The sequence below is a fragment of the Aethalodelphis obliquidens genome, unplaced genomic scaffold (assembly GCF_003676395.1).
Source record: "Aethalodelphis obliquidens isolate GAN/ISIS:26980383/991018 unplaced genomic scaffold, ASM367639v1 scaffold19, whole genome shotgun sequence".
In the NCBI taxonomy this organism is placed as follows: Eukaryota; Metazoa; Chordata; class Mammalia; order Artiodactyla; family Delphinidae; genus Aethalodelphis; species Aethalodelphis obliquidens.
In genome coordinates, this window is record NW_020837963.1 from 27,417,715 (window position 1) to 27,430,874 (window position 13,160).

General features: G+C 53.2%; 1 protein-coding gene across 5 annotated transcripts in view; it reads right to left on the bottom strand.

Moving 5' to 3' along the window:
- The window catches only part of MBP (myelin basic protein), a 78,589-nt gene that overhangs the window by 17,222 nt on the left and 48,207 nt on the right, over window positions 1–13,160 (bottom strand). The gene's annotated exons all lie outside the window — the stretch shown is intronic.

The window sequence follows — 13,160 nt, forward strand, 5'->3', positions numbered from 1 at the left end:
CCGCAGGTTAGAATGCTGCCCCCAAGGGCTGGGATCACTGGTGATAAGTCATCACAAATTCCCACACTTTTCAGAACATTCCATCTCCTGTACCAAAGATATTTCCAAAGTTAAAAATTACTATTATGAATCTAACCTCTTTTCCTTCTATTAGAAAAAGTGCTACTTAGTAGTGAGACTGCTTGAATAATGGCAAGTAGGCGACACACAGGAAGGAGAACCACGCCTCCCGCACGACCGTGAGACATGAAAGCGACCACACATTGGTTCTGAGGGAGCATTTCTCAGAACACACGGGGCAGGAAGGCACCATTTGAAAAATTCAGCTGCAGTGTTGAAGCCTGGGTCAGTGGCCAGCCTGTGAGTAGATCTGACATCTGTGTCAGGGACGCACAGGAGGGAGAGTGTTTCACTGATGTAACCTATTAACTGAATGTACAAAATACTTAATGATCTACACACCACACTGCAGGTTAACTACAGATAACAGTGTGTGTGTGTATCTGTTAAATATCACACTTTTATTTAGTGGTAATGTGGAAACCCAGGGTCCCTTCGAGTCTTAGGAGCGTCAGAGACGTCTGCTAGTGAGGCTGGCATGACGGCTCCTTGGGAACATTCGCAGAGATGGAAACGTACCCCTGCACAAGCAAAACAGCCGGTTCTGCTAGAGCACTTCAGATCACCGCCCCCCTTGGTCCCCAACTCTGAGTGCGTCCTGCTCTGCAAACGTCCTGCATCCTGAGGAAAAGGCTCAGGATGAGGGTCAGAGGAACACGTGCTGGGCCTGCAGGGTCATCCTGTCAAACCCTTGCCTCTGAGCTCTCCCTAAAAGCCACGCTCCCCCGTGTACCGGGAGGCCGGGTGGAGCGGCTGGGGCAGGGCAACCCTCCACACAGTCCCCGGGGGAAGCTGAGACTTTCAATGACCGTCAGTCTTGTGCTGTGGTTCCTTCCAGTCTCGGGGCCTCTCTTTAGAATTCCCACCTTTCCTTCAGTTTAGGGAGAGGCAGCTTCTGGAAGATGGGAGTCGGGGGAGGGCTGCTTTAGTGCAGGTAAGTACGGGCTTGGGGACATGAACTTTCAAGGTGGGTCAGTGGACTCCGGTTTGATTGCTAATCCAGACCACAACGGTCTGCAAGGCAGGAAAAGAAATCTCCGATGCAGCGAAATGCCGAGGGTCTCCCGTGCCTCGGCCAGCAGCAAGCCTGCCTGCGTCACGGACTAAGTGAATCAGGCACTCGGATGGATTTCAGCTCTGCGGGGGTGAGGTTTACTGAACCCCCAAATGCAAAGGACAGACATAAAACCGAAGGTCTAGGCAAACAGCCCTGCCCTCTGGAGCTCAACAGACAAAATAATGCCAGCCTGGCAGGCGTCTGCCCCCCGAAGCCCGGAGCACCGGGCTCCTGGTGGTACCACTCGCAGCGGCCAGGATGCGGAAGCAACGCGAACGGCCAGCAGTCGATGCGTGGACAAGCAAAACACGGACCACCGCAGGAAGGAACGAAGCACTCACACACACACCACACAGCGTGGATGGACCTCGAAAAGGCAGTGCTCGGTGAAAGAAGCCAGCCACCGAAGGCCACCTGCCACGTGTGAGTCAGCAAATCCACAGGCAGAGCGTGGGTTCGCGGTCGCTGGGGGCCGAGGGGGGTGGGCTGGAGGGCGGAGAAGGACCAACAAGGGGACAAGTTTTCTTATTTAGGTGAAAAAATGTTCTAAAGTTAGATTACAGTGAGGGTCGCACAACTCCATGAAAAGACTAAAAACCATTCCTCTCTACACTTAAAACGGGTGAGCTTGACGGTATGTAAATTATACCTCAAAAAAGGTGTTAAAAATAAAAGCAATTAAGGAAGTCTTCACTTTACTCACTTGTTGCTTCAACAGAGCTTTTCAACCAAACAGAAAAGAAAGCAGAAGATGCAAGGGGATGTATTCAATCACATTTTTAAGGCAATTGGGAGAAACAAAGAGACGTTTAATACTTAATGCCAAATGCCAGAGAATTAATGTATCTCTGATGATTACATATCAGAACATCTCAATGAATAATGTATGTATGATGCCATAAAGGAATTAGGTGTATCACTCTTCAGAGAAAAATTCTATGCAAACACTGCAATTATAGTGCTGATGAAAACAATGAACTGAAAAGCTGGAAGTCTAAAAATTAATTTTCTAACACGTGACCGTTAAGCAATGCCAGTACGAAATATGCCAGCCGCAAAGTGCAGAACTATAGATTTAAGGGTCACAGGTGCCTCTTCTCTCTTTAAGTCCCTTTGACTCTGCACGTGGACCAGTGGCCCTTCCACGCGTGTCAGCTCCCCTGGGGAGCCTAAGAAGCTGATGTAAGTTTCGCTCGACGCTCTCTGGTTTCACAGCCATCGCTCACCTGGAAGAGTCCCTTGTGTGTCCTGCCTCCACAGTCGGGGGCTGACACATCAGTAAAGGAAAGACAGGGACAGAATCCTCAGAAACTTTGATTCCTGGTTAAGGAAGTGTGGGTGAAACACAGAGGCTCCACGCCAACCGGAAGAAGATGGAAAGGAGGAAAAGTGAGCTTCATCCTTATGGACTCTTGTGTGAGGTCTTTTACTGGTACTTGTCTCTACTGGACCCCCTGCGCCCGCCCCCCCGCCCCGGCCCCCCATCGCTACATCACAGGCATCACGACCCCCATTTTACAGCTGTAAATACCGAGGGTCAGTGAGGTCAAAACAAAATCCACACATTTACTAAGCAGTAGAGTCAGGATCCGAACCCAGGTCAAGAGGGTTTTTCTGTTTTGCTCACTGCTGCACCCCTGCACTGAGACCTCGCCTGGCACATAGAAATGGCTCAGTAAATATTTGTGGAATGAGTAATTCTTATTTCAAAAATAAGAAGACAGTCCCTGTGCCATGCCTTACGGAGATGGAGGGTTTAATAGTCTGGTGTCTGCTCAAACCCTAACAAAGCAAAGGCTGGTTTTCTTTTCTGTCTCTTGACGTTCCTGCAAGTTTCGAGGAAAGACCATGTGAGGTGGCTCAGCGGGGCCTGGGATGTGTTAGAGTTACTGTCACTGGGTAACTAGCGACCAAAGGACGCTCTCTTGTGTAGCCATGGAAACGAGTGCTGTTCTGGCCTCTTGCTAAGGGCAGGGCTTGTCCTTGTTGACGTTCTTTAGTGGAGTTGACAGCAGCAACGACGCGAGCGACAGACTTTGATGAGCAACAGTGTCTCCATCTTCCAGCTCCTCTCTTGGCCTCCAGAAGTTACACGTCCCCAAGGCACTACTGTCCCAGGGAGATACTTCCAGACTTGGGAGTTACTCACTGACATGGACCTGGGACAGGAGACTCCTCTCCTGCCTCAAGCATCGCGCTGAAGAGAGAAGCGGTGGCAAAAATAAAAGCGATTTGAAAACTGTAGATAATATTTTATCATTGTGAAGACACTGGCTTTCTGAAGCACAACGATTTTTACACGTCCGCTTGCACACTACCCCCTCTCTGAGCTGTGCTATTAGTCTCTGTTCAGAGGCAGCTGTCTTGGTCCTGGAACCCGGCTGCACATACACCTCCCAGTGTAAATGCTCCTGTTTGAATGGCTTAGAAATTGCAACGTAGGAGGAACTTACGCCAGTTCCATACCGTATTTCAAGGGATGTCTCTGTGAGTGAGTCAGAGCGCAGCTGAGCATTCCAGGTGCCTGATCCTTTAAAGAGTAAGTGTGGAACCCAAAGTGCTCCTGGGGTCGGGTCACACCCTTCACTGCCCAGGGGCCTGGGGCCACCTCTGACCCTGAGGCTCAGAGCCACACCCATGCCTCCCTCCCTCCCCGCACTGATTTTGAAACTTTCCTTTTTGTTCTCCCGCTGCCCCTGGCCTGGCGTCCCACCCCTCATCATCTCAGGGGGTCACTTCTTTAATTCAATGTCACTAAAGGTGAGTGAGAACGACGCTGAGGACCGGACAGCAGCCCCGAAAGCGCGAGGCAGACCCCCGGGGACCAGAGGAGCCAGGACCGGGAACTGCGGCCCAAGGCGATGCTACACTCCCCACTCCCTGACGCCCACCCTCGGGAGATGGCTCCCCGGGTCCTCCTGAAGGCACACAGCCCTCTCATCTTCAGTTACAAGCGAACAACTGCCCACGAGGAAACTGCCAGGAAGATCCTGCCAGCAACACCCCGCTGGGCGCGGCTGCCTCGACCTTCCACACGTGGTCCCCACCGCGAGCCTGCAGCCGAGCGGCGCGCCCACCCCGGGGCTCGGACGTGGGGCCGCCCTGCCCTCCGGTCCTGCCTTCCCCTGTGCGCGTGTGTGAGAGTGTGCCTGACCGAGTGTGTGCGTTAGCATGAGCGTGAGACAGGGAGTGTGTTTACGGGAATGCGTGTGAGTGGACGTGGACGTGAGTCAGATTCCGTTTCTCTGTGGCTGGAACTGCACCTGCTTTCCAGAAAGACAGACCGTTCACAGGCCTATCCTGGAGGCCGTAAAGCACTGGGGCAGCTGCTGTGCAAGTGCGGCATCACGAGTCATGCATCACCTGGAGGCAAGGCTCCTGTCCCCCTGTCCCCCCACCTGTGGCAAATCAGATGCTGGTACAGAGTTGCCTTCCAGTTACGGGACCTCCGCTTATAACCCTGGGCCACAGTGTCTTTGGTTCTTATCAAAGATTCCAGAGAGAGAAAGGAAACATTAAGACATGATTTTTTGAAGCAACTTAAATACAGAATTTCAGCTAGAGGCAATTTTCAAGTTAATTAAGATAGTGTATAAAATTCAACTATCCGGATAGGGTCCTGGCTGTTAGAGAGACAGGAATGAAGGCAGAAGGAGTACCTTCTTACCTGAGTTTCATATAACTTGGAAAATGATTACATTGTAGCCTTGAAATAAAAACGGCCTGGATGCAAAAAGTCTGCTAACAAAACATTCCAATATTCATGTGCCTAAATCCCACCAATTTACCTGGAGTTCACCTGCTGGGGAATGACAGGAACACCTCTGATTGCCTGTCACCTCTCTAATGACACCATGAGAGCTGCCCAACCGAGTCAGGTCCAGGCTCTATTGTACAAGCCCACCTGCCACTGTCGTCCCAGCTCAGGTACGGCTAGGTCACCTGCAGGAACAGGTGTGGGGCCGCGCCTCCACCCCTGGATCTGGGCTCGTACGGGGAGGGTGACACAGGACATGGAGCCTGGGCTGAACCCAGGGCCGGATTCCCCTTAACCCTCAGGTGCCGAGGGGCAGGGCGGCCACCACGGTCCCCTCACCCTGGGAGACAGAGGTGAGCAGTGACGGCCAGTGAGAGCCTTCCTGATCTGTCACACCTAACATCCCCGGGGCAGACCGCACGTGGCCAGCAGGACTCAGCCATGCAGGTGTGGACGGGGCAGAGCCAGTTCTGGTTCGACGGGTAAGGGCTGGGGGAGGTGACGGAGCGGCTCGCGCTTGGCCTGCGGCGCCTGTAGGGCCAGAGCGCGGCAAGAGGCCTCGCGTGCCTTTCGGAAGACCTTCTTCAGTTAGACAGCGTTCATAGTAATGGCCTTGGTGGGAATGAGGGAAGGGGAGGCTCACCCTTCAAAGCTTCCTGAAGGACGCAGGCCCCCCTCCCCCACTGGAATAAGTCCAAGCAAGGCCACCGCCACCTCCTGAACCGGCCAAAGGAGGAGGGTCCGGCTGGGAAAGGTGCCTTCGACCTGCTCCGCCCTTGAGGCGGACTGTCCTCGGGTTTGCCGGGGCCACTGGCCGGGGACTCGGAGGTGACAGCGCCCCGGCCACACGCCAGCTCCCAGGGCCACGTTACAAATTCAGGCTGGCTTGAGGTGGAAATCGGAAACGGTCAGTTTTCCTGATGGAAGCCAATATGGGTGCTTTCAAGCTGGGGACCCAAGACCCAGCAGGCTCGCCTGTGGCAGTGGGTGAGGGGAAGGGTCCACGGGCGGGGTCCCGGCTGGGACACGGCGCCTTCTGCTGGCCAAGCCCGTCACAGCTGCGGTCTGTGCCATGCTACGGCCTGTGTTCCCCTTTTGTTCTGGAAATGGTTCTGTTGCCCTATCGTGACTCTGCTGGCCTCAAGTGGCTCTCAGCAGCACATTCTAGTTTGAAGGCCAGGACCAGTGGGGGACGCGCCTGGACAGCCGGCTGTGGCCTCTGCGACTCTAATCGCCGGCGCCGGCTGATGCCCTCCCAGCTCGCCGTGCGCTGGGAGCCTCACCCCCTCCCAGACCACAGCGCTCATCCCGGTCTTGGCGTTGCGGGTCCCCAGGGGACATGCTCAGCCGTCCCAGGAGACACCAGGCAGCCACCTGGACCCCGGGCTCCTCCCACCCGCCTGGCCCTCTTCCGTACACCTCTCGCTCAGCAGAGGCCCAGAGGCAGAACTTCTCAGGAAGGAAGAGCTCAGGCCTGAGGTCACACGATCTGGGGGGCGCTTCTGGTGAAAATCAGCAGTTTGCAAAGGTGTTTTGGTGAGAGGAGGGGACGGGCTGCAGGGGGAGGTGACGTCCCACCCATCCCTCCATCATCGGCAGATGCTGACAAGCTCGTACGAGGGCCTTGGATCGGGGCAGTCGGGGGGCAGACAACACGCAAGCTGCAGACGCCCGCTCGAGAGCCACGGCAGGTGGCGGAGCTGAGGCCGCCTCCACTCCCCTCCTCTCGGTCCCTGGCAGCCAGACTGGGTCGTGCGATGGGGCCCCGTGGAACCTCAGCGGATGTGATGGATGCTGTCCCCCGCAGGGGACGTGCCTCTGGCTCCCCACCCCACAGATGGAGCAGCCCGGGCCTCCAAGTCACTGCTGACAGGGGGCCTCCTGCCTGTCCTTGCTGGGGCGGGACACGGGGGAAGTTATGACATGGAGCTCTGAGGCCTGGGAGCCCGTGTGAGAGGTCGGCACAACCTAACTGTCCTGATGCAGCTCTCTTCTAAGTGGGCTGGTCATTTGGGTGCGGCATCCCAGGAGGAGGGCACAGCCCGTGCAAAGGCCCTGCGCTCCAGGAACAGCGAGCAGGCGGGGCAGGAGACAAGAGAGGGTGCGAGGTGCCGTCAGACGGGTGCCGGCCCGCGGGGAGGGCGGGAAGGGCTCTGAGCAGGGGCGTTGAGAACAGATGGGAGGGCGCGCGGGCAGCAGTCGGGATGGAAGCCGGGGCTCCTGAAGGAGTCCAGGTGAGCCCTGATGGTGGCTTGGACCACACGACGTGGTAGGTGCCGGCTCAGTGAGTGAGGAGGGCTTGTTCAGGTGCTGGGACCCGAGGGACCCGAGGGACCCGAGCACCACGGGGCAACACCCCCATCGTGTCCTCCTGGGAGAGGGGCCAGGAGACACTAGTGCTCAGGTTCCCGAGACATCGGTACGTTTTCACTGGGCCCTTCCCTTCTGCCGTTTCCCTCTGAGGATCTATTTCATCTTCAGGAAAGTGAGGCTCAGAGCAGAAAATCCAGAAAAAGGGGAAACCGGCACGCAGGTACGCACATTTAATTTAAACATTGTATGTGAAATCGAATACCATGTATGTATGTGGACTATTAAAGGTCACCGGGGGCTTCACTTGAGAGGCCGGGCCCTTGGGAGAAGGCAGCATGCCGGCAGGCACCCTCCGCCCCCGGCCGCAATGGAGGGGCTGAGGGCAACACCGCCTGCCCCCGCCCTGCACCTGCCCTGCTCACCTGCACCGCCACTCCCTGGACTGTTTAACTCCGATGCTCGCTCACGACAGCCCGGAGCTCAGCAGTACTGGGATCCCCAGTACTTCAGGGGAACCTGAAGCATGGAAAGAAAGGCTGAGGACCCGGCCCGGAGGTCTGGGTCCACACTCCCATTTACCAGATGATACGGCCTCACTCAAGAAACAAGATAATCCTAGATGCCAAGACATCTGTCCAGCAGCTCCTGCCGTGGTAGAGGCTGCCGAGTAGAGCCGACGTTCCGCTGGCCGTGAACACGCCTCGCCTCACCACGGGAGCATCACCTGAGCACCTCTGGGAGCAGGGGGGCTTCGGCCAGAAATACACACACTGAGAGCGGGGAGCGCGCGCCCCCAGAGGGCTGCCCGGGAACTACAAGCAGGCAGCACAAACAGGCAAACGCGTACTCGGAAGACACAAAGCATCGTATTCATTCTCACTCAAACGCACAGAGAAGTAATAACGCGTTACGATGTGTCACTGTTTTAACCTATCTGTCAAATGAGAGGCGTCTCTGTTCCCCAAGGACCATCCAGGACAAGCCACTGTTTTCCTGGTGGGGCTCAGAGCAGGGCCGGGGATGCTGGGCGGCAACCTTGCCTTTTGTGTCCCCAGGCCTCTGTCTTAACTGTCCTGGCTGTCAGACCCTCATCGACACAGTGACTGGGTGGACGAGATGGACTCTAATATTCCTTCGAGTTCTCAACTTGCGGTTTTGATTCTATGATTTTTATCCGCCCCAAAGACGCCCTTATACAGTATGGATTCTATCACTTGTCTAGATAAGAATAAAAGACCTCAGGCAACAGCTGAATCGCAATTAGCAATACATTAAGGCTACCATCAAACATTCTCAGGAAAAAGGCTGTGCAATGATCATTTCTGAAGGGCATTGATTATATCTGGGGAGGGACAGTTAAACAGGAGTCTGCAGGGCAGGACAGAGTGGGTCCCTCGCCTACGTTCGTTACTGAGTTGAGACAGAATTTTACATCAGTAAAATTAAGTAGTAATGTAGTAATAAAGTAGCAATTAAGCAGTAATGACTGCTACTTACTGATTTTGTAACTTAATCCAATAATCAGAATATATTAAATAAAATATTACCTAAAATAACATCTCAAAAAGATTTCCTTGTGGAAGGTTCTTGGAAACAAGCAAACAAACAAAAAATGCAACTTCTTTTTCTTTTTTAAACGCTACATGAAAATTCTCAGGGAAAAGATCTGTCTGTGGCCGAGTCTCTTCCAAACCTGGCCGAGCACTATCTCAGGCCACACACGTTCTCCCAGGTCCTCCCCATCGGAGGGGCACCCACTTCCCCTCCCTGGGGGCTGAGCTGCCTGGGGTGTGGCGGGAATGAGACACCAGGTCCCAAGTAGAGACATGAGCCTTGAATGGGCTCCGAGCTGCAAGGAAGCTCATTATTCAGTTTATTTCAATTTGCACATGAAACGAATCACCCATATGCCCTAAAAACGCCTTGAGGTCCTTGACGACCACCTGATCATCTGTGATAAAAATTTAGGCAAGAAAAAATTCTGACAGTGTGTTAACTACAGCTTTGCTTCCTTTGAGGAGCACATGTAGGCACCTGTCTGATAACAACCGCTGTCACATGGCAGACGGGAGTGACACACAGGTGCCAGCTCGTTTATTTCTCACGGGCAGCTCTGTTATCACCCCTACGTGCTGGTGGGGAAACCGAGACACAGAAAGATGAGGGAGTACACTGCCCCAAACCACAGAGCTAAATCACGGGGGCAGGCGGAGGGAGGCTACGTCGTGTGTAAAAGGAAAAGCTGACGAGGTCTCACTTTCCACCTGGGCAGCTGGGAAACTACAGGTTGAATGAGTTCAACACAGCAACCGCTGTGCAGTCAACAAACGCACGTGCCGACTTACTTCAGCTCTGCGTTATGTTTTTTGTATTTTGTTTCTTTTTCTTATTGCAAGTTAACTCAAGCCTTGTGAAATAAAGACACACATATATGCACACATATATATATTTGTATGCACTTAAAAATATATAATTATTAATAATATTATATACTTTATAATTATATACTTAGAAATACATGCAAATGTTTCTAATATGAATGCTTTCCCCCTAAACATTAAACATCGACAACTCTCTCTCCATTACCTGAGCAGTGAACTAGTGATTTTCACAGGATTTTGCCCTTCCCTGCAACGCGCACGTGGCTTAGCTGCGTAAAGTGCTCTGACCTGACGCGCGGCCGCGTTCTCACGATCCTATGACCCTGTGGAGCTGCACTAGCATTCACCCCACGTGACAGGCACTCACCCCTCTGCTCTGACTTTTGAGATGAGGGTCGCATCTGGGAGGATCCACAGTTGCTCTGGAAAGAGCAGGGGTGCCCTCTCTTGGAGACCTCTCTCCTTCGTGGGTACAGTTAGGGAGACCTAGGGCTTCTGCTCACCTCGGCTGAATTACCTGCCCCTGCTTTAGCTCTGGGGCACGGGGGTGGCGGCGAAGGCCCACCTTCCTTCCTGCCTGGATTCCAAATGACAGGGCTAGCTCGTGCCACGTGTGTGGCCGTGAGGTTCCAAAAACAGCTCAGCAACTGACCCACCACAAAACACCCTGGTTCCCCAAAGCCGAGACAGCACGTGGTTCTTGTGGGGCTCCCGAGCCCTAAGATGCTTCCTTCCTCTGTGGGTGACCAGGCAAAACCCCCCGAGTGTAACCCCCACAGTCGGGGAGAAATTACAGGAGATTTACAAGTGCGCTCCAGTGAGTTATTACTTGGATCTAAATCCTTCAGTGAAACTCTCCCAGAGAATGAAAAAGTAAATAGAACTCTTAAGCGCGTTGCCAAGTCAGTCCTAAGCGTTCACCACACACGGAGGAAGTTGCCCTGGTTTGAGTTGTGCAACTCATGCATCAGGCACGTGAGCCAGTGACTCAGGCACCTGCGTGGGGGGCAGCGCCGGCCAAGGAGCCTCTGGACTCCCGCGCAGGACTCTCACAAAGCTGGCCTTCCCAACCTCCACCGAGTGTCCTGAAGACGCAGGTTAGGGGAAGGCTAAGGGCCTCCCCCACACCCCTCACCGGCCCCCAGTTCTGCTGACACATGGACAGAACGACGACCAGGAGCCTGAAGAGAATCGCTAAGTGGCTGCTGCGGACGCGTGGCTCAGGGACCATCACGAAAGCGTGGTTTCTTCTTAGATTCGGGGAATTTCTGTCTAGTCAGCGAAAGACCTTTTTTTTTTTTTTTTGCAGTACGCAGGCCTCTCACTGCTGTGGCCTCTCCCGTTGCGGAGCACAGGCTCCGGACGCGCAGGCTCAGCGGCCATGGCTCACGGGTCCAGCCGCTTCACGGCATGTGGGATCCTCCCAGACCGGGGCACGAACCCATGTCCCCTGCATCGGCAGGCGGACTCTCAACCACTGCGCCACCAGGGAAGACCTTTTTGTAATGGGAGGGAGCTGCTGATTTCACCTCGAGTGACATTTGTACACTTCAGGATTTAAAATCGTACATATTTCCTCCAAAAGTAGATTGTCAAGATGGATAGCCAAGATTATTTCAGCCTCTTTTCCCCCCATCACTCTGTACCTTTAGACTGGGGTGGCTTTGGACCCCAGGAAAGCATTAGGACTGGGAGACTATGAAGTTCAAAAGCAGACGCCCGACAGCTCTGCAGCGCCCACGTCCGTGTGACTCAGGACGGCAGAGCACAGAGCAGTGGAGCCCAGGAGGTGTCCTGGGTCCCCCTCACTCATGGTCACGCTTCCCCTCTGCTGTGACTCAGCGGCATCAGCTGCAATGCCCTGAAGGTGACAATTAGGGAACTACTCCCTAATCGCGCTGATGGGCTGCGAGCTTGGCCCGGGACCGGTACCTCCAATCAGCAGATATTCCAGCCCGTCTCCACGGTCAAGGCACCACATAGTCAGAGCAGACAAGACAGGCAGAAGCTGGCTTGTGGCATTATTCTTCGGTAAAAGGCAAATCTAACTTTGTGACAGGACTGAAATATTTGCATTTCCATTGGCTTTCACATGCAACTCCAGATAATAAAACAATTCTCCAAATTGAGTATGCATTTGAGAAGGTTAAAAAGGGCTGCCTTTTAAAGTTATCCAGGAATTACACCATGTTTATAACTTAAGGAAAAGGCTTATTATAGATCTTTTTCACACTATGTCATACAGGTATTATATAGAGGCAATATAATTGTGGGGTGTGTGTGTGTGTGTGTGTGTGTGTGTGTGTGTGTGTGTGTCTGACAGTAAAAGACCGGCTGACGTTGTTTCAAACAATCCTAACAGTGCTACACCTGGGTAATGGTAAATACGATGTTTGCTTTAAAAGTAAGTGAGCTTAGACGAAAAGAAATTCTAAAACTTACTCTTATTCACATATAGAACCCAACTATGGACATTTCTACTCTGTCATTCTCTTTTATGTGTTTATACACATATGTAGTTAGAATACAGGCCTAAAGACACCTTTATCTTTGAGGTTTACAGGCAGATTTAGCGTTAAAGTCACTGACAGTCAGACGTGCCTCCCTCTATAGTCCAAAGGCCACACCCTACTCTCCAAGCCAGGAGGCCATCCTCTACTCCTTCCTCTGCCCCTAAGGAGTGGAAACCCCACTACCTAGAGGCGCTGGACTGTGTTCAGGTCCAAAAAATCCCTATGGAAATCATCGTGAAGCAGGCAGAATCCGGGAGAGAGTAACAAGTACTGGCCTCCTGTCTGATTTCCATTTAACTAATCCTCAGTGTTTTGTCTCTGGGCCTTTGGGTTACATTGATTTTCATGGAAGCCTGTGATACTGAAAAAGTGGGCAGCGGTACTTCTGTAATTACGTGTTCTGCTCAAGAAGGAAGGAATTATAGAGAAGGAAAGGATTTTTCAGAACGAGCAGGTAAATCAGGAACAAAGAAAATTGGGATGGATTTTCCTGCCTGACAAGGGAAGCGTAAAGAAACCCTTTCCAGAAATGAGCAGAGACCAGGCCAGGAAGACGGCGGGGAGGCCTTGTTCCTGGAGTGTCAGACCTGCAGGCTGGGCTGACTGTGGCCAAGGCTCATCTTAGCAGCTGGAACACCGGGCCCTCTTGTCTGATAAAGGAGACCTCAGGATCTGGCTTTCAGCCCTCACACTCCAGGAATACGAATACGTGGAGAAAAGAGCGATGCCCCCGGGCAGGGCTGCCCGTGTTCCAGTTTGGCCTGTGATGCTGGGAGAGTAATCCACGGTCACTGTCACGCGGCAGAGGTGGACCCAACAGTGTTAATACCGGAACGGGTGGGAGCCTGCCCGTTCACTCCTGGGGTGAGAGGCAACCTCTATCTCTAGGGTGATGAAAATGTAAACTCTTACAGAAAACACATTTCCCAACACCTCCTGAGTCACTCTTTGTAGTTAAAATAAACACCACCGTATCCAGGCTCTGGGACTATTTCTCTTCCTTGTTAGCTATTTTTTTT